At 39.6% G+C, this 24783-nt stretch overlaps 1 protein-coding gene across 37 annotated transcripts in view; it reads right to left on the bottom strand.

Annotated features, from left to right (window-relative positions):
- GRXCR1 (glutaredoxin and cysteine rich domain containing 1) overlaps positions 1–24783 on the bottom strand; it is a 309082-nt gene that overhangs the window by 73205 nt on the left and 211094 nt on the right. For 3 of the 37 annotated variants that reach the window (XR_010409360.1, XR_010409384.1, XR_010409378.1), the window contains one exon: positions 19724–19819. The exons of the other annotated variants lie outside the window; for them this stretch is intronic. The gene's annotated coding sequence lies outside the window, so the exon portion shown is untranslated. The remainder of the gene's footprint in view (positions 1–19723; positions 19820–24783) is intronic. 37 annotated transcript variants of the gene reach the window in all.

The following is a 24783-nucleotide window of genomic DNA, read 5'->3' as shown; positions in this document are numbered from 1 at the left end:
AGAGGCAGAATCAGCCTTGGAAAGGTGGAACTCCCAGAAGATACCATCACAGATGACATTTTATCAGCCACCTGAGACCTCATCTTCACCCATCAACAAAAACCCTAAAGAAGGCGGAAGAAGTCGGGTGGGAAGAAGAAGGCAGGGAAACAGAGTTGAAGTCTTCATACCCAAATCCCTGCAGCAGGCTGACCAGACCCAAGAGATCCCAATTGGAGGATGGAAAAAAAATAAATTTGAATGTAGTTCAAAGCTTTTATTATTGCATTAGATTGGGCAGTTTATTTATGGAAATGGCCTGTGACCAGGCCAGAAGACCTTTCACTTTCTAAGAAGGAATACAGCTATGTAACCTGCCAAAAATTTCCCAAAGTTTCAGGAAGAATTATCCCATAAGTTTGAAAGACATCAAGGAAATGGAGCATAGATGTTTTGGGCTCATATTATAACAAAGGCAGCTCATTCAATGTACATGTTGCACAAACAAGAAAAGATACGGAGAGAAGAAGTCAGACAATATTTTACTTTACCTTTTGCTGAGCTACTAGCTGCAAGCCTTAGCTTTTAACCTAGACTTCACTGACACCATTATACTTCAATCTGAGCAAACCAGTACTATAAAAAACACAAATTTCTATTTGGACCACCAGTCTCAATTTCAATAAGAGTGAATACTAGCACTATGATCTGGATGCCAGAGGCTAAAGAGCCAAAAAGGTAAATAAAAGGAAAGAAAGGACAGGAAACACAGGGAACTTAATGAGTATCTCAAAATTAACATGTCCAAAACAAACTTCTGGATATGCAAACCTAGGCCCACTGCTTGGTTTAGAACAGAAGTTTGAAGCTAATCTGCTACAAGGAATAACCTAGAGAAAGAGGAGATAAAGGCTGACTCAGATAGAGAAATGGTCTAGCGAAATCCTCCATAATGGAGAACGGCTGATGGATTTTTAGCACCGTGGTGTCTAATAATAAGTCTTAAGTTGGTGTTTCACCTGCACTGGGCTAGTCTGGAATCCCCTTCCCTCAGTCTCCAAAACTTTACTAACAATCTCCTACACACAACTGACTTCTTACATTAATGGAATTTTGAGGGAATGAAAAAAATGTGTAAGGGTGATGACAGGTTGGTCAAGAAGGGCACATAACCAGAAGTGAGATAGAGAATGGATATAGAATAGACAGAGAATCCACTAAAAAGCAAAAATCAGAGCATAGAGAGCTGCTTGGGCTCATAGCTCAGTCCTGCTGTCTAACAGTGTGGCTGAGTAAGACAAAAATGGGCACTGAGAAGTGGGGTGCTACTGAAAATGTGAAAGTGGCTTTGGAACTGGGTAATGCTAGAGACTAGATGAGTTTGAGATACATGCTAGAAAAAGCCACAATTGCCATGAACAAAATTGTAAAGGTGTTTCTAATTGTAGCTCAGAAAGAAAAGAGGAGAATGACAGAGAATGAAAGAGGAGAACCATTCTCTTAGAAAATACCTAAAAGGTCATGAACACAGAGTTGGTAGGAATACAGATGATAAAGACCATTCTGACAGAGGCTCAGATGAAAATGAGGAATTTGTTATTAGACGGTGAAGAAAAGACCATCCCTGTCATAAAGTGCCAAAGAACATGGCTGAATTGTATTCAAGTTGTAGTGTTTTATGGAAGGCAGAACTTGCAACAATAAAATTGAATATTTAGCTGAGGACCTTTCTAAGCAAAATGTTAAAGAAGTAGCATAATTCCTTCTGACTGCTTATAATAAAAGAAGAGAGAAATGAACTAAAGATGGAATTGTTAAACAAAAGGGAACCAGAACTTAAAGATTTAAAAAATTCTCAGCCTGTCCATATTGCAAAAAATGAAAAAGCATGTTTGGAAGGGAACACCAATGGTGTGGTTGAGCAATTGTTTATAAGATTAGTAGAGATGGGAATCATCAAAGACTTAATCAACTATCTCAACAAAATGCAGCAATAGAGATGGGTTTAGACCAGCAGAAACACTGCCAGGTGAACTAAAGGAAACAGAGCAAGCAGGACAAAATGAAGGAAGACTGTTGGACTTCTTAGATCCAACAGGACCAGGCCAGAGCACTTTTTGGCTGCAAGTACAAGAGAAGAGGAGAAGGAAGAAGAGAAGAGGAACCCCAAAGGCAATTCAGATATCAGGGCTGCCACTCCCATCACAGGTCCAGAAAGGCAAGCCTGCCTCCACCATGATTTCAAAGGAAGGATGCCTAACAGAGCAGTGGGGTTGGTCTTGCTCCATAGAGCTCTGGGTCACATCTCTAGCCCTGATAGACCTGCAACATGAGCGGTGCCACTGCAGAAAGCCAGGGACTGGGCAGGGCTCTGCAGAGCTCTGGAGGTGATATTACTACCCTAATAGGTCCAGAAGGTAGGACATCTGCCCCAGTGGGTTCAGAAGGAGAGACCACTGCTCCAGTGGGGCCAGAAGGCAGAGCATCAAACCAAAGAGAATTATTCTCAAGCCTTAAAATATCAAGGAGCTGCCTTACTAGGTTTTGTACTTGCTGGGACCCTTCAGCCTTCCTTCTTTCCTACTTCCTTTTAGAATAAGAATGTCTGGCCCATGCCTCTCCCACCACTGTATTTTGAAAGTACATAATTTATTTGATTCCACAGGTTCACGACTAGAGAAGAGTTTTGCTTCAAGATAAGTCTTACTCATATCTCATTTAGATGATATTTAGATGAAACTTTGGACTTTATACTTTAAGTTGATGCTAGAAAGAGTTAAGATTGGGGGGCTTGTTGAAATGGAATGAATGCATTTTGCATGTGAGAAGGACATGAACTTTGAAGGCAGGGGCAGAATGCAATGGAATGATATCCCCCAAATTCATGTTGAAATCCTAACCCTCAGTGTGATGGTATTAGAACTGGGGCCTTTGGGAGGTAATTAGGTCATGAGGTTTCCACCCTCATGAATGAGATTAGTGCCCTTATAGAAGAGATCCCACAGAACTCCTTTTGCTCCCATTCTGCCATGTGAGGACACATGAACCAGGGACTATGTTCTCTTTAAACACCAAATCTGCTGGTACTTTGATCTTGGACTTCCCAACCTCAAGAACTATGAGAAATAAATGTTTGTTGTTTAAGCCACTCAGTCTATTGTTCTGTTATAGCAGCCCAAGCTGACTAAAACAGTGGTCTTAGATGAGTATTTGACCTCTTTATACTTGTTTCCTTACCTCTAAAATGAAAATTATAATAGAATTTACTCCGAGGAGTTATCATGAGCATATAGGAGATAATGTATGTAGAGAGAATATACAAACACCCGGAACTCTTTGGTTGGTGATGTTGTGGTGGTGGTTACTCATGATGATTTTAAGGAATACTGGGTTTCCCCCCATTCACTGGATGGCAGCTAAATCATTCTACTGGATACTGCATGAAAATGTGACCTACATAATACAAAAAATGTTTGAGATGCCCAGGCAGCCTACCCTTATGTTACTATAAGGAATAGCATTTCTCTGCCCTCCACCTCCTCACACCCCCACCCACCATGTCCACCACCCCACAGAGAGCAACCTCCAAATCCTTCTGCAAACAAACCTAGGTGTTCATAAGGGAACTCACATATGCTAATGAGTACAACGGCCTCAGCAGCCATTCTGAGCCTGTCACATTTCTCCTCTCCTCTATCGTCTCTCTTTCTTGTCTACTGACAAGGTTTCTGCTGAGAAGGCTCGTGAAATCATTATTGCCGAAGGTCCTCATGCTGAGACTCATGAATGCCTATTGAAAGTACTCTCCTTTATAGTTCTCTGCTCCCCACGCACACTGGTATACACCACTGTGCAAACCCCCTGTGTGATAGGTTTGCCTGCTGGGATGGATCCTTCCCAGGCCTTGCCATCCAAAACATAAATGGTGGCTCTTGCTCATAGGCTGGTCATTATTTTCATGGTTGCAAAGTGACTGCCTATATGTAATAGCTGGTTGTTATTATATAAACTATGGGAAATATAATAAAAGAGTGCTGGTAGCAGAGTAAGAAATTATACCCAGAACCCAGACATTAAGTCCAGGTGAGCAATTTCTGCAACCAAATAAGGTAGTATCTGGAGATCCAGAGTATATCATATACATTTTTTAGTTTTCTGTATATTATAATGTTTTGACATCTTAAAAAAAAAGAAAAATTCTGTCTGGGGAAAGACTGCCCTTTCTGGGGCTGGCCAATTTTTAGAGATAGTAAAGGATTCTGCCAGGAGCATGGCTTCGATATGCAAATTAACCAATCTAGAACCCTGCTTCCTCTCTCTGGTCCGTGTACCCCAAGAGATAATATTCTTCTGCCTTAATCACCCCACGGCCACTAGGACAACTAGGGACCACTCCCATAGTTTAGAGTCTGCCCAAATTATTCAAACTAGCCAATTCTAAACTGTTTACCCTGCCCCACCTTACATTCCCCCCTGAAAGCCCAATAAAATTGTGACCCAAACTCTTCCCTTCATTCCTGTACCCTGCCTCATATTCACCCTGATGGCTTTTCCATGTGGCTCTGTGTGTCACACCATGCCTCCTGTCTCTAGAAGCCAGGAGTACAAAAAACATTGTTTTCCTGGGCCTCTCCTCTGTCTTCTCTTGTGGCCACACCTGACTGACTGTCTCATAAAAGAATCTAGAACACCAAGTAAAGCGTTACTGGTGTAGAAACTGTGGTAAGCCTCTGCCCAGCAGGACCTCACCTTAGGGAGACAGAAGACCACTGCTGCTAATAAAAACACATCTCTTAAGAGAAAATGGAGAGACATAAGAAACCAAGCTTCCTGAACATCCTCAGGACTAATACCTGCTGGTGCCATTTGCTGAGTGTGTATCTTTTACATTTATTGCAGCAAAGTCAACTTCAAACAGATTTAAGTATCAGAATGCTATTAATGCCAAGTCTGAGAGCCTCTGCAGGACTATTTCCAAAAGTAGGACCCCCCCGCCTCCATCTCACCATGGTGTGTGGGTTCAGGGTATGCCACTGATCCTAGGACACAAACCTGTGACTCTCTACCTGTTGGCTTTCTCTCAGCTGGAAGTTCCAAGGAGTTAACACCTGTGTGGAATAGCCCTCCACCAGTGATTTATGAGGGCTGGAGAATAAATATCCCAGGTTCCTTGCCCCTCTGAAGTGCATTCTATATTGTAGGATTGAGCTCTGGTTGTCAAGAGTAGTAACTTGCTCAATAACAATGTTTATGTGCTTCCTTCCCTTCTCTGTCTCAATTTCCACTCCACTGGGGCTTCCTGTGATCACTTCACTCAAATCCTTATCTGGTGAACCCAATCTAAAACAAACACTTACCCTTGATGGGAAAATTCCCCTCCCCCCCCCAACAAAGCACATTTCTATTCTATTTTTATTTCCCAGATTTCAAAGCAAGGTTATCTTAGGTCTCCAAGCTTTCGAAAGATCTTAGTAAAATGGTCCTTTTTCCACTTATTTATATCCCTTTCTACCTTGAATCCAGGCATTCAAACCATCTTTCACTATTACTATTGTTTCACACGTTCATCTGTCTCTTCCAAGTAACAGGTAAGGCGCTTGAAAAAAGGAACTGACTCTTAAACACCTTCCTACTTCCTCAAAATGCATAGCATAGTATCTAGCACACAAACATTCAGTAAGTATCTGTGCATAAGGTCATAGCAAATTTATCGAGTATAGGTTGAATACTGTCAGGTGCCAGCCTCAGAGGGATTCCTTTGAGATCTTTGGAAGTATAGCCATAGGAAGGGATTTAGAGTACTTCCCCTCCAATCTGACCTCATAAATTTTGGTACCCTCATTTCTAGTATCTGTGTCCCCATATCTGGTTCTGCTGTAGATTCTTTGGTCGTGGTACTCAGCTCAGAGCAAGCCAACCACACCTCACTTTACTGAAGCAGTACACAATGTATTTCATACTAACCTGTAAAAGCCAGGCAACTCTTCCAAGTCTTAGTGTAAAACTATCAGCGGATCCATCCCTACCCTACAAACTAAACTAGGTCATCTGTGGATCTTTGGGAATGGTTCAAACTAACGGATGCTCTCTAAAAGGGTCCCCTTCCTTCCACATTAGGTTATGTCAATAGTGGTACAAAGGTAAAGACAAATCAAACAGTTCAGAATAATAACAGTGATTTGGGTAATGGTTTGTTTTTATTTTCTTTCTCCCACAAACTCCAGAGCTTACAGTGTACAGTGATCGGTTTCGCATTGGCAGCAATGAGGGCTATACTACAAAACATAGTAGATGCTCAATAAGCATGAGTTGAATTATTAAATGAATGGAGAAATAAGTAACTCCAGCAGAAATGGAAAGAAGAAAATCACTAAAAACAAATATGTTATTTAGGGATTTATTAAAAATGTACCTCAGCATAGTAAAGGTCCTATTATGACAAGCCCACAACTAACATACTCAATGGTGAAAAGCTGAAACCTTTTCCTCTTAGGTCAGGAAGAAGTATGCCCACTCTCACCACTTTTATTCAACACAGTATTAGAAGTCCCAGCCAGAGCAATCAGGCAATAAAAAGAAATAAAATGCATGCAAATCAGAAAGGAAGAACTAAAACTGTCACTCTTTACAGTGACTGATATTATATATAGAAATATTATATATTGTTACCTGGAAAGATATATTCATAGATTAGAAGAATTAATGCTGTTCAAATGTCCATACTACCCAAAGCAATCTACAGATTTCATGCAATCCCTATCAAAATACCAATAGCATTTTTCACAGAATTAGAAAACAATAATACTAAGATGTGTATGGAATCACAAAAGACCCCAAATAGCCAAAGCAATCTGGAGAAAGAAAAACAAAACTGGAGGCATCACAATCCCAGGTTTCAAGATATACTGCAAAGCTATAGTAATCAAAACAATATGATACTGGCATAAAAACAGATGCATAGATCAATAAAACAGCATAGAGACCCCAGAAGTAAACCCACATTTATATGGTCCATTAATCTATAACAAAGGAGACAAGAATATACAATGGGGAAAAGATAGTATCTTCAATAAAGGGTGCTGGGGAAACTGGACAGCTACCTACAAAAGAATGAAACTGGACCACTTTCTTACACCATACACCCCAAAAAAAACCTCAAAAAGGGTTAAAGACCGAAACACCAGACAAAAAAAAACATAAAATTCCTAGAAGAAAACATAGGCAGTAATTTCTTTGACATTGGCTATCAGAACATTTTTCTAGATATGTCTCCTGAGGCAAGGGAAAGCAAAGCAAAAATAAACTATTGGGACTACACCAAAATAAAAATCTTCTGCACAGCAAAGGAAACCATCAACAACATGAAAAGGCAACTTAATGAATAGGAGAAGATATTCACAAACAATATATCTGATAAGGGGTTAATATTCAATATATAAGGGACTTACACAACTTAACACCAAAAAAGACAAATAATCTAATTAAAAATGGGCAGAGGACTTGAACAGACATTTTTCTAAAGAAGACATACAGATGGCCAACAGATACATAAAACGATGTCAACATCAGGGAAATGCACATCAAAACCACAATGAGGTATCACCTCACACCTGTCAGAATGGCTAGATCAAAAAAATCAATAAATAATAAGTGTTGGGGGCGCCTGGGTGGCTCAGATGGTTAAGCGTCTGCCTTCGGCTCAGGTCATGATCGCAGCGTCCTGGGATCGAGTCCCGCATCAGGCTCCCTGCTCCTTGGGAGTCTGCTTCTCCCTCTGCCTCTCTCTCTCTCTGTCTCTCATGAATAAATAAATAAAATCTTAAAAAAAAAATAATAAGTGTTGGCAAGGATGTGGGGAAGAAGGGACCTTTGTGCACCTTGTGCAAAATTGTGCAGCCGCTGTGGAAAACAGTATGGAGGTTCCTCAAAAAATTAAAAAAATATAAATACCTAATGGTCCAGTAATTTTACTACTGGGTATTTACCCAAAGAAAAGGAAAACACTAATTGGAAAAGAGATATGCACCCCTATGCTTATTGCAACATTACTGACAATGGCCAAGATACGGAAGAAAATGTCCATTGATAGATTAATGGATAAAGAAGATGTAATCTACATATGTAATGGAATATTACTGAGCTATAAAAAAGGTTGAGATCTTGCCATTTGTGACAACATGAATGGACCTAGAAAGTATTATGCTAAGTGAAATAAGTCAGATGGAGAAAAACAAATACCAATGATTTCACTCCTATGTGAAACCTAAAAAACAAACAAAAAGCAGAAACAAACTCACAAATACAGAGAACAAACCGATTGTTGCCAGAGGGAAGGGGGATGAGGGGTTTGGCAAAATGGGTGAAGGGCAGAGGGGGATACAGGCTTCCAGTTACGGGATGAATAAGTCACAGGGATGAAAGCTACAGGACAGGGCATATAGTCAGTGGTATTGTAATAGCCTGCATGGTGACAGGTGCGAGCTAGCTACACTCGTGATGAGCAGAGTATTATATAAAAGACTGGAATCACTATGTGTACATCTGAAACTAATGTAACATTGTGTGTCAACTATACTCAAAAAATTTTAAGAACAAATAACAATCATGCATCTTCAGATGGAAAGTGTTAGGAGGTTAGAACCCGTTTGAAAGAAACCCTGTCTCTCGAGGAGATTGGAAATGTTCAATCAAAGCAGTTTATCTCATGGCAGTATTTAACGAAGTAACTACTGAGGCAGGGTTATCTGAATTTTTCCCACCTAGAGGAATCCTATACTGAAATTTTTGCTCACTTACTTCCAGAAGTGTCCAACTCTGCTTCAGGGTCTGATTCTTGGAGGTGGTGAAAATGGTTGATGAGATTAAATGAATCAGCTGTCTTTGGGTATAACCCATTCCTCCACTTTCTGCCTCCATCAAAGAAAGTACTTTCTCTCCATCTTGCCCTCCCTCTCCACCTCATTAAATCCCCTGCAAAGATGGTGGAAGGGTACAAACCCAAGTGATTCCTTTTCGTTTATAACTGTAAAGGAAGGAAACTGACTGTAAAGTTTTTACATGTACAGAATCAGCATTTTTTTAAAGGCAGTTACATCTGAGAATGTCACTCTGAGAAGAGTAAGGAAATTGTTGAAATAAGTTACAACAATGATCAAATTGCTGGAAAAAAATAATAGGCAATTAAAATCAGCAAAATTCAGTTAATTGGTCTGCTGCAATTTATTCTTTTTTTAAAAGTTTTTATTTTAATTACAGTTAGTTAACATACAGTGTAATCTTAGTTTCAGGTGTACAATATAGTGATTTAACACTTTCATACAACACCTGGTGCTCATCACAGCAAGTGCCCTCCTTAGTCCCCATCACCTATTTTACCCATCCCCCCACTCACCTCCACTCTGGTTAACATCACTTTGTTCTCTATAGTTAAGAGTCTGTTTCTTGGTTTGCTTTCCTTTTTCCCTTTGCTTATTTGTTTTGTTTTTTAAATTCCACATATGATTGAAATCATATGGGATTTGTCTTTCTCTGATTTACTTATTTTGCTTAGCATTACACTCTCTAGCTCCATCCATGTTGTTTTGAATAGCAAGATTGCATTCATTTTTATGGCTGAGTAATATTCCATTGCATATATATCTATATCTCTATCTATCTATCTATCTATCTATCTATCTATCTATCTATCTATATATATATCTTCTTTATCCATTTATCTATTGGTGGAATGCTGTGATTTATTCTTAAAATGAACCTCTGATTAGGATGCTGAGGCATTTCATAAAATGACTCACTTTTTATTTGCTTCTAGAATTGAATTATCCTAAGGTTTATACATTCCTGAGTAACACAAAGTTGAGGCTTTTGTTTTTGTATCTATAGGTTTCACATTCTGCTTTCGTTAGTAATTTGCCCTAATGCCATACCTAATTTCTCACTTACTCTCTCCTTTCCATCTAATTTTCTTCCTCTTTCCAAAGCATGTAATATTGGTCCTCATTAAATGGGCATTCAACCCACACACAACATCTGTATCTACTTGCCATGTAAGAACTTACAGTCATTTTACGTATACTGAGATGCTTTCCTATGCATTTAAAGACATCTCACACACTTCTTTTTCATAACGGATGCAAATGCAGACATTGCTACATAAGACCATGAGCTACAAACAAACTGCAGAAAGCAACCAAGGGTCTCCATTGACAAATGCATCTTGTTTACAGGGCCATGGTGAAACTTAGACACTTCAATAAAGCGGTCAATGCCTTGTGAAGCACATCAGTTTCTAGACCTCCCTGAGCTCCATATCTGAAAGACAATTCTACCCCTACCCCCTACCTGTTATCTCATCCCTCATTCTCAATTGTCTTACATTTTGGAGATTTCCTTCATAAAATTTACCACCATCTGAAGGTACATTATGTACTTATTTTAGTTTTGTTTTGTTTTTTTTTTAATTTGATTACCATCTGCCTTTCCAAGCCAAAGGCAGGAACTTTGGATTGTCCCTGGTGTATACACAGCACCTGGAAACATATCTGGCACATAACAAGTACTTTCCACATTTCTGTTAAGTAAAGGAAAGCAGTAAAAGAAAATGGGAGGGAAGTAAATGGTGGAAAGGAAGACTGATTTTGGAGTTGGAACGTCCTGAACTTGGAATACAGCTTCATTGCTTCTATTGTTGTTGCTGTTTCCAGCTTTAGCAAGGTGTAACTGGCAAATAAAATTGTAAGATGTTTATACAACGTGATGATTTGATATATGTATACATGCAAAAGGATTCCTGCTCATGGAGTTAATTAACACATTCCACCACTCCACATACTTAGCTTTTTGTGTAGGTGAGAACACTTAATTTCTACTCTGTGGGCAAATTTTAATTATACAGTACAGTGTTATCAACTGTAGTCACTATGTTATACATTGGATCCTCAGAACTTATTCATCTTATAACTGAAAGTTTATACCCTTTTACCAACCTCTCCCTATTCCCCCCACTGTCAACCTCTGGCAACCATTTTACTACTTTCTGTTTCTATGAGTTCTGTGTGTGTGTGTGTGTGCGCGTGTGTATACATATTTTAAAATATTTTATGTTTTTATATATTTTTTAGATTCCACATATAAGTGATACTATGCGGTATTTGTCTTTCTCTGTCTGGTTTATTTCACTTAGCATGATGCCTTCCAAGTTCACCCATGTTGTCTCACATGACAGAATTTCCTTCTTTTCTGAAGGAAGAATAATATTCAATTGTATACATATCACACTTGCTTTATCCATTTATCCATTGACTGACACTTAGGTTATTTCCATACTTGGCTATTGTTAAATATTGTTGCTAGAATCATGGGAATCCAGGTACCTCTTCAAGACAATGATTTTGTTTCCTTTGTATATATACTCAGAAGTAGGATTGCTGACCGTATGGTGGTTCTTTTTTTAATTTCTTGAGGAACCTCCATACTATTTTCCATAGTAGAGAATACTAGTTCATTGCTTTTTAAATGTATGAACTTGGGCAGATTATGTAAGTTCTCTGAGCCTCTGTTTCCTTATATATAAAGTGAAATTATCTTTACTTCTTCTGCAGAGTTGTTTTAAGGATTAAATGTGAAATACAGGTTAAATCATCGATTCGTCAATCATTATTCCTGGCATATTACATGCACACGTTTATTATACAATTCGCACATTGTTTCACATAAATATTTCTAAAAGTTTGATATCTATGTGAAAGCAAGGCAGTAACAGCTACTGACTGCTGTTGAATCTGAAAGTGAAATACAGGATGTATTCCATTTATCTAGGACCTTCCATAAATTAGAGCCCCTCCCAGGAATCAGATTCTCTGTCTTTGTTATAATATCCTGCTGTCTATTGCCTTTTCTACTTTAGATCATTGAGGGAATTGCTTGTCATTTTAGTATCACAGTCAGTTGTGTGATTTGTGGTAATTTTCACCAGTAGTAACAATGGTGTTTGTAAATGATTTACCTTTTAAAATAAGGTAGAGTGAATTCAAGGTTATCCCCATAACAACTTCATGCTCAGTCACTAGCATTCTGAAATGATCCTTGAGTGAGAAAGATTAGAGAGAAGGTCCCATATCAGATCACCTTGCCTACGGAATGATGCTTAGTAAGTAAGCAATAGATCTATTACGTATCTCTCTGAAGAAAAAAAATACCAAACATGGTGACACATCTTTGGAGATTGTTTAGGAATCGGTGTTTGTAGGAATGCTGTGTATGTGCATCGCCTACCCTGGTGGCAGATGGTGGTGCAGAAGCATGGGGCGAAACGAAGAAGAGAAGGGATTAAATTGGTAATTTGCATGTTGCTCAGAAAACATTTTTAAGCCAAATTACAATTATGCTATTTGTATACTGTGAAGTAACAGAAAATTTCTATACACAAAAAGCAAAGATCAAGGTAAATATTTGGCTAAACAGTCCTTTTTCTTTTTAATTGGCAAAGTTACCCACTCTAATAGGAGAGATATTTGGTTTGCATGTGTATTAGGTTATTGAGAGGTTTTCTTATTGGCCCTGGAATGGTTACTGAGACTATAAACTGAGAACACAGGAGTGTAAGTTACCTAATAATTGGGGACCAACAGACCCTCCTGGGTTTATTAAGAAATAAAGGAGCTCTGCTATCCTCCAGCCACCTCCCCACTCAGTTCAACCACAACCCCACCCCACCTTATATCAACAGAAGACAAAGGGGAGCAGAGAGGATCATTAGCATAGCTAGTTGTTAGCTTGCTCTACAGCGGACTCTATTCTTGCCCTCCTACGGTCATGCCCATCCCTATAAGGTGAGGGACAAAAGGATGTGCCTATCTGAAACCTGCACCTTCTTCAGATCATGCTGAGTATCCAGAATTCTCTCTCCCAGTGGTCCTACACCTGCTTTCAGAGCCCACAAAGACTTCTTCCCAAGGAGCACAACTGCTCCACCCAAAGAGTGGCCAAGGTATGGCCACGTTTGCAGCAGGTGGCAGGAAGTCAGAGCTTGAACATGTTGTCTCCAGCAACTACACACGAGTGTGCAAGGCCATGATTCGTGTAAAACAGATCCAGGACTGGAAAGATAAGGATGGTAGGCCTGGGGCCATGGGTGGGGAGAATGGCAGGGACAGTTCATCCCATGTTAACACACGAAATTGCAAGGAATTCAAGAATTTTAAATTCTAACCTGGCCTTGAAGATCATTATGAATATATATATATATACACACACATATATATGTGTATATATATATATCAAGATAAGCATACAAATATATTTGTTGAACACTTTGTTGGCTTGATATATAACTTTTTCATATTTAGACATAGGGTGTGTAGACCTCCATCTGCACTCACGCCCCAGGCCCCACAGATGTTAGGGCCAGGCAACAATGCCCTAGAGGCATCTAGGACAACCAACTAGTGTTAGCCAAGAGATAAATGAGAAATACTTGTCATTTTCAATCACTTTTCTCCTTCCTGAAGCATAAGCATGGGGACTTAGGAAAGGGAGGAGGGTGAGGGAAAGGAAGGTAGATGGTATATTCTAGGAGCAGAACACACCCTCTCATCTCTCCAAGTCCTTCCAGTCCTAAGTCAAATCAACAGGAAGGGAAAGAAAAACCTTGAATGGGATAAGAGAAGTAATGTTTTAGGAGTAGAAAATTTGGCCTAATTATGGGATTTGTCTGAGATGTTTATGAAATAAAAAAAAGAGAGAGATTGGATGAAACATGTTTAAAGAGAGTGATTTAAAAGGAATAAAACCATTTATTAAGTAAATCTCACCAAATTCAAACTATTCAAAAAACTATTTAGTGATGGACTGTGGGTGTATGTTTGTGCATTTGCAGTATTTCCTATGTACAAGAAGTCCCACCCCAACATTCTAACTAGAAAATACCCACCATCCTCCATCATAGTATTTCTTGCAATGGGGTCTTCTGTAACCAGAACCATGATACAGTTCTGAAGTCCCAAATTTAGATGATCCTTAGAGAAAAAAAGGAAAATCTAGAAATGGATAAAACTGGGAATGTACGTAGAAATGGAACCTGTGTGGACAGCTCATTGCTATTTATTTTCTGGAACAGAGATTTAAAAGGAAATTATTGTAGGCCTGAATAATAACCCCAGAGCAAAGGCTACTGGTGATAATTTATTGGCCTTTGCTTACTAACTATTGAAGGAGAAAAACCAAAGAGAAGAACTATTAGGATCACTATAATGAGGATTTAATCAGGACTAATGTAATGGCTTGGTGTAGGAAATGAGAAACGAATGAAACATTTGATTTTCTGAAAATTACTTTTAAGAAATTTTTGCAAGAGGGCGCCTGGGTGGCTCAGTTGGTTAAGCGACTGCCTTCGGCTCAGGTCATGATCCTGGAGTCCCGGGATCGAGTCCCGTATCGGGCTCCTTGCTCAGCAGGGGGTCTGCTTCTCCCTCTGACCCTCCCCCCTCTCATGTGCTCTCTTTCTCATTCTCTCTCTCTCAAATAAATAAATAAAATCTTTAAAAAAAAAAAAGAAATTTTTGCAAGAAATAAGAAGAGGAAAGAAGGGACGGGAGGGAGGAATAAAGAAGGGGTGGAGGAAGGAAAGGAAGCAGATTCTTCAGGATTAACCCAATTTGATAGAGAGGAGGACTCACTTCCATGCACTGCACCAAGGTGGGATCTGAAGCAGAACCTCTGTACCCTTCTGATGGGTGCTCTGCACATACCATGGGAACACATTCTCTAAGCTTCCAGCTCCTCTAGGTATGATTGCCACACGTTACACTGCTATTTGCTATTTCTACGTGACACCTTATCCCAACACATATATCATAATTTAGTAATTGGTTTTGAATGCTGTTCTGTCTGATGCGTGCACTAAGGGCAGATGGCAGGGGAAGCAAATTAGTTCTCACACTAGTTCATTATAAGCTGTAAAATAAAAGTCTTTTTGGCTGAATGGGTAAGCATATGATTAGAAATATTAAATTTTTCTCTTTAGTTGGGGTGACTGCCAAGGAATGTATTCACTGTTTGTGCTCAGGGCTCATCTTCCCCCCCACACACCTCCCCCTTCACCTTTCCAATTGCTGACTCCAAGTAAGGCAGCCAGTCCTAGAAGTCATCTGTCTTGTCAGTCACCTTGTCCTATAATCAACTCTTCCTGCCAGAAGTGCAGAAGAAGCACACTGTGGAAAAGCCCTCCCTCAGACAGTCAGCAGTGCCTAACTCCCTGCCTTCTCTTCTCACACAGGCCAGACTTTTTGCTGCTCTCTCCGAGATCTAGGGTCCTTTCCCTGGTGCCACAAAAGCCATAATGCCTTGCTTTGTGGAGACCCTCCACAGGCGTGCTGGAGATATATGTGATAATTCTACACACTCCATATCTTCCAAAGCAAACCAGTAGTAATACGCATCAGTCTCCTTGAGAGTTACAGAAGTCAAGGATAGATTTCCAAATCCATAATGGAAGTGGAGAAGAACTATTATAGAAATGTACACCCCTAGAAATTAAAATTTTAAGCTCCAGGAAGAAAATAAAGAGTGGGTTTGGGGAATTGATTTTTTTTTTTTAACTCAGTACATAATATGTTCTTGGAAATGGCCAGTGCCCACTGGTTTAGTGTATTCTAATAATTTTTTTTAAGATTTTATTTATTTATTTGACAGAGAGAGAGATAGCGAGAGCAGGAACACAAGCAGGGGGAGTGGGAGAGGGAGAAGCAGGCTTCCCGTGGAGCAGGGAGCCCGATGCGGGGCTCGATCCCAGGACCCCGAGATCATGACCTGAGCTAAAGGCGGACGCCTAACAACTGAGCTACCCAGACGCCCCGGTTTAGTGTATTCTAAAGGGTCCAGTGAGAGCAATCAAGGGTTTCTATATCATTCAAATGTATTCTTACATCCTGTCAAACTCCCAATTCTGAAAGCACTGATGTGAAAGGTGTGAATCTTTCTGTGTTTGGAATCACAGTACCCCAGGTATACCCTGGAAAGGAATGACATTTTATAGTGCACCTTTATAAAATGGAAAGCAAAAGAAAATGGCACACTTTAAAAATACCATGTCCAAGAAAGGAGACTCAGAAGCTGGCCTATGGCCTTGAATTCAAATGCCCATGAGAGATAAGCAGGCAATGGAAACAGGAGGGATTTGGACAGGTATAAAAAACCAACAGAGTAGATATGAGGATAAATACCAAGGACTCTTGAACTTGGGGTTAGAGACTTAATAAAGAGGAATAGAAAAAGTGGCATCTTGGAAAGTGCAACCCTGTCTGACCAGGCAGCCGCTACACCTCTACCTAATGTCACCTGAGGAAATGCAGGCCCAGATGTGTCAAGAGATGCTACTAATCTGTATTTGTGTAAAATCTCCTGATTTAGAAATATTAGCAACTAATAGAGGGTTTTTTTTTTAACCCAGAGTATTATTAAGTCATATGATAGTTATTATTAAAATGTCAGCTAGTGGAGCTCCCAGCTTGAACCTGAGACAGATTCACCCCAAGGTTTAGCATGTATAAAAGATGTGAGGGGGAGAATGTTTTAGCGCTTTATTCATGCGAGTAAACTCAGGCACCTACTGGGAAAGAACTCCGGTATCAGAAGAGAGATGGTCAAAGCACAGGAATTTGTTATAAAATTGATGGGAGGTAGCATGGTGGGTGGAGGAGATGGGGACAAGTATCCTTTGTGCTGTCATCTGCTCCTTCAACACAAAGCACAAAGAGCTTCATCAGGGGCAGAAGCAGGGGGTGTTTCCATGGTTTGTTTGTTTGTTTGTTTGTTTTTTCCAGTTCTCACTCTTTAATCAATCAAATCTACCAGTTAACTGATTATAGCCAATAGTTACTGAAAGCCAAGTAAAATGGAGCTCTGGCAGATATAAGACATGCTCTTGGGGAACATACAATCTAGAAGGGAACAAGACAGACAAACCCGAAACATTAAGGAACCATGCCTGTGACCAGCAACAGTGGGAGGCAGAAAATGGAGCTGGAATGAGGGGAAGAAAATGGAGGGTTACCATAAAGTCAATGGTGAGATCCAGTCCTCTCATACCATGCTTCTCCAACTGTGGTTTGCAAAGGAGTCCCCTAGGCATCTTGTTAAAAATGCAACTCTGGTTCCCTAGGTCCGGTGGAACCAAAAATTCTGTTTCTTACAGTAAAGTTCCAGGTGCAGCTGCTGGTCCTTACATGAGATGTTGAGAAGCAAGGAGGCTCAACTCTTTTCGGGAACTTTCCAAGGAAAAAATAAACCTTTTTAGGGCTGGAGTTGCTCAAGAAATACATGACTGTGACCCCAGGTTTACGCCTTCTTGAAGGTGAGGCTGATGTGGCAGGGGAGATACTCACCAGGGTGACTTCCGGAGAAATATTATGTGCATATAAAACTGATTTCAAACCACTGGATCCATACTCAGATATAAGTCAGCACTGGCAGTGTTGGGATCGTAAAACACATACTCACCAGTGGGGTTCCATATCAGATCTCATAACGTTAAAAAAACAAACATTAAGGTGCCTCTTTCCTGGACTTCCTTCCTTCCCATCACTTTGTCTAATTCCCATCTTGTTTCCCTGTCAGAGGACTATGGTTTGTGCTTCATAATCCCAGTTGTTCTCATTCTAGCCAGAAATATTGAGGTAGCCTTTCTCCTCAGGACAGCTTCATTTACAGTGTAACGTATTTGCTCTAAAAAGCTCTTATCTAAGAAGCCCTCTGTCCCTCCTTCAACCTGACTGGCCACCTGTTTCGGAGTCTATTTAATTAAAATGAGGGTCAGTGGCTCCATGTGTCACTCTCCCTGTGTAAGTGAGAGGAATCATAAAGTCACGAATGGCTGCCAGTAAAGCCCTCGCTCGCTCGCGAGTCTCAGCTGAGCTGCAGACATCGAGCATTTTCAGTGGCTGTTTTTCCAACCCTTCATTTGGGATTAATTACTCTGCAGGAGCAGTCTGCCTCGTACAGCAAAACAATTCTCATTCATCAGCTATGAGTGTGAAATTAATGAAAGCCGCAATCTCATTGGAATGTAACGCTAAGTTCTCATTTGTGCTATCAATACTGGAGGAAGTGGGATACTTTTTTCCCTCCTCTCTCTTTTTCTGCTTTCTACAATAAAATCAGATGAGACTTTCATAAATGCCAAGGATTATAGTTTTGGATACACACACACACACACACACAGAAAGAAAGAAAGAGAAAGAGAAAATACCAAATGTATTGGGAAAACATTAGCATCCTCTGAAGACAATGTATAAAAGCAAATTACAGTGTTCTTTTTAAGGAAGTAATCCTTAGCTTTATTTCCCCCTAAGCTTTCTTCTCTGACCCTAAAGCAACCACACACCATTAAGGTAAAAGATCGTATGGAGATAGAGCATAAATTTCCTGTCTTGAAGTTTTTATCAGCATGTACATTAATTCGTTGAAAACCTCCATTTAAATTTTAATTACCCTGGAGACTGAAAGTGCCCTGAATAAAGAAGACACCAAAAGACTGGATCTCAGAGGTTCTGGTCAGCACTCATAATGGTGGCTTTATTTATTTAATTTTTTAAAGATTTTATTTATTTATTTGAGAGAGAGAGAGACAGATAGTGACAGAGATAGCAAGAGAGAGCATGAGCAGGGAGGAGAGGGAGAAGCAGGCTCCCACTGAGCAGAGAGCCCAATGTGGGGCTTGATCCCAGGACCCTTGGATCATGACCTGAGCTGAAGGCAGCTGCTTAACCAACTGAGTCACCCAGGCGCCCCTACTGGTGGCTTTCTGAGTCCAAATCACTGGACACACCCTCCCCGCCAAAAGTAAGATCAACAAGGAGCAAAAATAAAATGACACATTCCATGCATCAGCATTCCTAGGAGGGAAAGAATAGCATAAGCTTCAAATTAACTAGAAAAAAATCCAAATTACAACAGAGCTCCCTCCACCATGATCATTAGCTTTGTTCACTGAAACGACAGGCAAGTAATGACAGACGAGCAGCAGTGAGCAAACCTACTACCCAGATTTTGGTTTCCTAATGCCATTCTGCACCAAAAGGTACCAAGGCTCTTTGAAGAAATGGTTGATTCCTGGGATGAGCAGAGAAGGTATAAAGTGATCTTGGAATACCTTATGCCAAAAAGTCAGGAAATGCTTAAAAAATTGATTGGGGCATGTCAGAAACACACCAGTGCCAGTTTAAGGGGCTCCTACTGGCAAAACTGGAAGATTTAAAGCATTAAAATAAATAAGGACAGTGATGGATTATAGCCCAGTGAATAAGAATCCACAGTTTACATACTAATAATAAATAGATGGATAAATAAACCTATAAACAAAGGAGAAACAAAATCTTCCTTACAGAAGAATACTAATCACTGTAGGAAAATCATCATTGTGCAAACATAATCCTAAAAATTTATTTAGGCAAAAATCACCAATGTGTACTTAATCTTGTGTGTAAAAGCTTGATGAGTAACAAGATAATCACAGAGCTTCAAGGTATCTCCCAATAAATTATTTATTAACAGAATACAGAGCCCAGAAATGGACCCTCAACTCTACGGTCAACTAATCTTCGACAAAGCAGGAAAGAATATCCAATGGAAAAAAGACAGTCTCTTCAACAAGTGGTGTTGGGAAAATTGGACTGCCACATGCAGAAGAATGAAAGTGGACCGTTCTTTTACACCATACACAAAGATAAACTCAAAAGAGATGAAAAACCTCAATGTGAGACAGGAATCCATTAAAATCCTAGAGGAGAACATAGGCAGTAACCTCTTCAACAGCAGCCACAGCAACTTCTTTCAAGACATGTCTCTAAAGGCAAGGGAAATAAAAGCAAAAATGAACTTTTGGGACTTCATCAAGATAAAAAGCTTCTGCACAGCAAAGGAAACAGTCAACAAAACTAAGAGGCAACCCACGGAATGGGAGAAGATATTTGCAAATGACATTATGGGTAAAGGTCTGGTATGCAAGATCTATAAAGAACTTCTCAAACTCAACACCCAAAAAACCCCAAACAATCCAGTCAAGAAATGGGCAGAAGACATGAACAGACACTCGTCCAAAGAAGACACAGAAATGGTTAACAGACACATGAAAAAATGTTCAACATCATTATCCATCAGGGAAATATAAATCAAAACCACAATGAGATACTACCTCACACCAGTTAGAATGGCAAAAATTAACAAGATAGGAAACAACAAATGTTGGGGAGGATGTGGAGAAAGGGGAACCTTCTTACACTGTTTGTGGGAATGCAAGCTGGTACAGCCACTCTGGAAAACAGTATGGAGGTTCCTCGAGATGTAAAAAATAGAGCTACGACCTGCTCTAGGAATTGCACTCCTAGGTATTTACCCCAAAGATACAGATGTAATGAAAAGAAGGGGCACATGCACCCCAGTGTTCATAGCAGCAATGTCCACAATAGCTAAACCATGGAAGGAGCCCAAATGTCCTTCAACAGATGAATGGATAAAGAAGATGTGGTTCATATATACAATGTAATATCACTCAGCCATCAGAAATGATGAATACCTACCATTTGCATTGACATGGATGGAACTGGAGCAGATTATGCTAAGTGAAATAAGTCAAGCAGAGAAAGACAATTATCATATGGTTTCACTCATATGTGGAATATAAGGAATAGCACAGAGGACCATAGGGGAATGGAGGGAAAACTGAATGGGAAGAAATCAAAGAGGGAGACAAACCATGAGAGGCTCTGGACTCCGGGAAAAAAAACTGAGGGTAACAGAGGGGAGGACTGTGGGGGGATGGGGTTACTGGGTGATGGGTATTAAGGAGGGCATGTATTGTGATGGGCACTGGGTATTATATTCAACTAATGAATTGTTGAACACTACATCAAAACCTATGATGTACTATATGTTGGCTAATTGAACATAATAAAAAACAACAATGAAAACAAAAATAAAACAAAATAAAAAACAAGGAACCTGAAAAAATAAAATAAAATAAAATAACAAAAATACAGTGGAATACTAGACAACACTGTAATAAAGTAATCACAAGTAATATTATTCATAAGGAATAAATGGACATGTGCCTTCAGATATGATACCCCCAGAAAGATACATCACTTACCTAATATCCTAGCCAAAAAGGTGTAACCTGAATCTAATCATGAGGAAACATCAGAGAAACCCAGATTGAGGGATGTTCTACTAAATAACTGTATTCTTCAAAATGTTGCTGCCGTGAAAGACCAAAAAACATTGACTACCATCTCAAAATGATGAATTTTCATGTGCTACATACTGGGTCATGACTATTTTTTAGCTTGTGGTTTTACCTGATGTTTATAATTTATTTTCTTTTCTCTTGATTAATGTGTCTATGTATCTCAGGTAACCCACGATGTTTCCTAAATTCCAAATCTTCTCATATCTTGGTTTGTACCTTCCTTTTTTGTAAAAGTGCATGTTTAATTTTTTTTTTAAAGATATGAGCAAGGCAAATGCTCCTGAATCTTGGCACGTATGGAAACATTTTTGTTCTACACTTATACTTGATTAGTAGTTTGCCTGGAAGGAAAATTATCTGTTTAAAATCATTTTTCCAAGAGATGCCCAGTCAAGATAGCATTGTAACTTTAGGTATAGATACGCCCCAACTCAATGCTCCAAGTAGTATGGGAGATTAAAATGAAAAAGAGTAGATTTTTTGAGAAAAAAAATCAAAACATGATATTCATATCAAGGACCAGAAACAGAAACAAAGTGGTAGGTGGGGATGAAGTCACATAGTTCCCACAGCAATAGACTAAAGCCAGACTCATTACTTGAAATGGGGCTAGGCTAGGACTTATCATCTCCTGACAGGTACCTGGGGGAAAAAAAATAACCTCATTAGCTTCCTAGAAATATAGCTTATACAAAATGTAGCAAGACAGAGCCCTGCAAACAGAACCTGAGCCAAGCTACCTCCTGCTTTTGTAATTGGATATAAAACATACCCAGTATCACCAGAGAACAAAAGTCTTAAGTAACCATTTAAGATGTGGTGCCAAAAACTACCAGACTGGTCAGTGTAGAGAGAGAAAGAAATATTCTTCCATTCAAGGTGACCCTGCACCTTCATTTCAAGAAAATGAACCAAACTCAAAGAAGTTAGTATAGGTGAAATGAAAATACCAATGCAGGGGCGCCTGGGTGGCTCAGTCGGTTAAGTGACTGCCTTCGGCTCAGGTCATGATCCTGGAGTCCCAGGATCGAGTCCTGCATCGGGCTCCCTGCTCGGCGGGGAAGTCTGCCTTTCCCTCTCCGTCTACCTCTCCCCCTGCTCATGCTCTCTCTCTCCCTCTCAAATAAATAATTTTTTTTTTTTTTAAAGAGTACACTGGGGGGCGCCTGGGTGGCTCTGTCGGTTAAGCGACTGCCTTCGGCTCAGGTCATGATCCTGGAGTCCCTGGATTGAGTCCCGCATCGGGCTCCCTGCTCGGCGGGGAGTCTGCTTCTCCCTCTGACCCGCCCCCCTCTCATGTGCTCTCTCTCTCTCTCATTCTCTCTCTCTCAAATAAATAAATAAAAATCTTTAAAAAAAAAAAAAAGAAAGAAAATACCAATGCAATCTAAAGATTCTGTACCAGACACCTCTCACATACCACTTCAGATCTTCATGGTGTCACATCTCACATATCCCATTCCCCACTGTGGTGACCAGCTCAGCATGGGTTCTGACCAGCTTCAAGCCGGTACAAGCCAACAGGGCTCATGGAAGGCCTGTCCCACATCACTTACTCCTGCCCAGTGAGTGGACATAGGTTGACTCAACACTAGATTGATTTGTTCTTTTAAGCCCAACTCTGATTTCAAATTTTGCCTTATTAAACTCATAAGAACCATGTTTCATATCACTGGTATCAGGACTTTAGTTTCCCAATTTCTCAATTATATTCATTAGATAATAAGAGCAAAGTGTAGAATGTTGACATCACTTCACAAACACTGCCACGTAATGGTGTTGTCACTGTCCAAACCAACTATTGACAAATGTATATGACAATGTATTCCAAATCTGGCATATGAAAATAGTTCAGGGCTGTCATTTGAATATGAAGTAAAGGACTTCCCATGTGCTTGAGCTATTTGTAGTTTATTTGCCATGAGCTTTGACTTCCTCCTATTTTTTGTGTTTTGTTTGTTTGTTGTTGTTGTTTATACAAAAAAAACTCAGCTTCACATATTTCTTCGAACATTTCCAAGTACACTGAAAGTGAATTACAATGTGCCAATAAAAAAATGAAGAAGGAACTCTACCATGTATCTCCAGGCCCCTTTCAGTACTGGGTTTTTATGATTCCGTGGAGACATATATGATTTTAAACAAACATGCAACAGCTTGTTACCAACCCATGAAATGTTTTTCTGAGTGCATGTTACATATTTATGCCAGACAATCTCCACAAATCCCTATGACCCCTGTTTACATATCAGTTTTTTAGATATCTTTTATCCAAATAAGACACTTGGGAAAGTAAGAGGTGTCCTAAGAATTAGACCAAGGCACTAGTTAAACCACAGGGGAAACTAAGACATACAGTCACCTAATCTCTGTTTGCCCTCAATGCTGGCTACGGCTGACTTTTTGGGTCCTCACTAAGAATCCAAAACAGCTTTCCAGTCTTACCTCCCACAATTTCCCCACACAAACTCCCTTTATTGGCTCCCAAACATATCTTATGTCTCTGCTGAGACTCAACGCCCCCCCCATTTTCTAAGGTAAGTATATCATATGTAATAAAGTGTTATATGCCAGGCACAGTTCTAATCTCTATAAACATGTTGCTTATTTTAATCCTCACAATACCCACATAAATTAAGTATCATTACTAAATCAAATGTATAGGTGGGGCAACTAAAATTTGCCCAAGAGGACACAGATGAAGGTGAGATGTGACTGAGGAGTTCGAACCTACGGGGTATTTTCCAGAGTCACTGCTGTCCACCACTCATATACTGCCTAGTTCAAATCTTATCCATTGCCTAGAAACTTCCTTCTCCTTCTACCCCCAGAAGATCCCAGAATCCTCTGATCTCCTAGTAAATATATTTTATGCTAGTTGTTTCCCTGTTTACCCATACAACCTTATAGTATTTCATCTCTCAGTGTGTTATCTTCTCCTCCTTTATTATTATTCATAATGTTATGTGTCTGTGTCTTAACTATCTAATTCTTGAGAGTAGGAGTCCTGGGTTTATTATTACTGATTTATCGCTTGATTTTTTTTTTTTTTTTTTTACAATTTCATTGTTATTGCTTTGTTGATTTTATATATATCAAAGACATATTTGGATATCTAGTGTGCTTCTTTCAAAATATATCCATGTTCAATTGCTTTGGAATGGCCTTAAATTAGATTAGATTTTCTTGGTTTGGGAAGAGCAGTCCATTGCAAAATCAAAATGTACTCAATTCATTTAGTCCACAAGTATTTATGGAACATGTATTATGTAGACAAGTACTATGCTAGGCACCCAGGATACGGAAATTTAAAATACAGTCCCTCACAGATCTCTGTGGCAGGCTGAGTAGTAAACAGATTTCTGTGTTAGAGTTATAGTATGTTGTAACGGGGCTTGATACGGGTGTTTCCAGAGCTATAGAGGCATTTAACGCTAACTGGGGGGAAGCACAGAAGCTTCCAGGAAAGAGGCACATCTGAGGTTAGTTTAAAAGATTGAGTTAACTAAGAGAGAAAAGTGGCAGAATTTCAAGAAGAGAAATCAGCATGTACCAAAAAGAAA

Source organism: Mirounga angustirostris, unplaced genomic scaffold, assembly GCF_029215605.1.
Source record: "Mirounga angustirostris isolate CCGP_5_RB_7025 unplaced genomic scaffold, mMirAng1.0.hap1 SCAF_2, whole genome shotgun sequence".
NCBI lineage: Eukaryota > Metazoa > Chordata > Mammalia > Carnivora > Phocidae > Mirounga > Mirounga angustirostris.
This window is presented reverse-complemented; position numbering and strand designations above follow the sequence as displayed.